Genomic DNA, 1,930 nt, shown 5'->3' with positions numbered 1-1,930 from the left:
ATATTCTGTCATTTGGTTTGTTGTCAATGTGTTTTGTACGTGGCACTGTGGTTATTATTTTTTTCGATTTTGTGGAGTTGGTTATTATAAAGAACTGTGATTGTCGCACTTGTTGCGTTTGATTCATTCGTTGTTGCGCATGTTACAATGGTTGTTATTGTTTATTATTTAACAATGGTCATATTTTGACTGAGCGTATGTGCGATTTAAGTCGTTCTGGTCGTAAATATCCTATGTTTTTGCATGTCTGGGAGATAGTGCTATGCGTCCTTGCTTTCACCAGGGAATATGCCGTGATTTTATGTCTGTGTGTGCGCGGACGGGGGGAATCTTATGTGCTATGTCTGAAGCATGAGAAGCTACGAAGAGACCTATTCATTCGTCATTTCGATGTGTTGTTTCTGTGAATGTTAAATTACAATGAAACTGATAGTAATTTTATTAAAATTTTAACGACAATTTTCCTTGCAATAAAGTTGAAAGGGAAATACCGAAGGTTGATGTCACCTACATAGTGATGACGGTGTTGGTGGTAGGCATTTACACAGACATGCAGGAAGTAAACAGACACCTTTAATTTTCAAAATCTTTCATTTAATACGCAAAGCGAAAAAGTGAAATGTAATCGATAGGCAGGGCTACATACTTTAGTATTTAGTTGACATTCCCTTTGCAGTTTTTAATTCAGAAACTCCTTTTGGCATTGAACTGATGACCTTTGTGATTGAATCTTGTGGAATTTCTGCCCACTTTTCACGAAACAATCGAAACAATTTATCTTTAGATTTAGGTTTCTGTTGAGTTCTTCGTATAGCTATATCTAGTATGCTCCAAAGATTTTCGATTGGGTTCATGTCAGGAGATTGGCTCGGCCAAGGAAGCTTTTTGATCCCATTTTCAATCAGCCATTGTTGATTCCTTTTCGCTGTGTGGCATGAAGTCCCATCTTCCATGAATAAAAAGTAATTTTCGTTATGTTATTCTGTGAATACATCGGCGTAAAACAGATATGAAGAAATATATATTTTTGATGTGAAATCATTTTAACTTTGTCGCCTGTTCTGTTACAATGCCGCTGTACTAGCATGAATGATACGATTCATCACATGGTGTCTCTTGTATTTTATTTAATATATACATTATAAACATTGTGGTAGATACCAAGTAGACCTACTATATTAAGGAATAAATACATCTACACGTAGTTTGTAATCAGAACTGCATAAATGGAACATGAGTAAATTGAGTCAATTTAACTCATCGACTCATGCAGTTAGACCACGTGGCTTCTGATACTCTCACTTGGAGTTGAACTTAGCACTGCAAGGTAAGCGACTGGATTATATAAAACTTTCGTCGTTAAATAAGTCATTGTGGTTTCGATTACATCTTTACTATAACTGATATAGAATGGGTGGAGATTAGTTCAGTAGGCTGGCCAGCTGGTCGTTGACGGATACCAGTAAACGATGAGTTCATTGTTGGATATAGACAATAAGAGAAGCGTGCAATTGTTAGATCTATGTTTTTGAGATGCTAACGATTGTATTATTGCTTGACTAGACCATATTGATCATAGGTCTGCTTGATCATAGGAGACCTGAGGCGAAACAACGACGACTACAAGTTTATCACTTTGAAAACAGTAATTATACTACAACTAATAAACAGATACATTTTATCTGTTTGTTTCAGAAGTCTTTCAAACGCTTATCATATGTAGGAATGTAGGAGTGAATTGTAAAATAAAATACAAAACGGATATATGCATTCATACACACACACACACACACACACACACACACACACACACACACACATGATTGCGTAAACATAAATACATGCATGTATGTGTGTGGTTATACATACACGTAAATATACATGCATCTATCTATCTATCTATCTATCTCTCTCTCTCTCTCTCTCTATA

This window comes from Octopus bimaculoides, chromosome 5 (assembly GCF_001194135.2).
Source record: "Octopus bimaculoides isolate UCB-OBI-ISO-001 chromosome 5, ASM119413v2, whole genome shotgun sequence".
Taxonomy (NCBI): Eukaryota; Metazoa; Mollusca; class Cephalopoda; order Octopoda; family Octopodidae; genus Octopus; species Octopus bimaculoides.
This window is presented reverse-complemented; position numbering follows the sequence as displayed.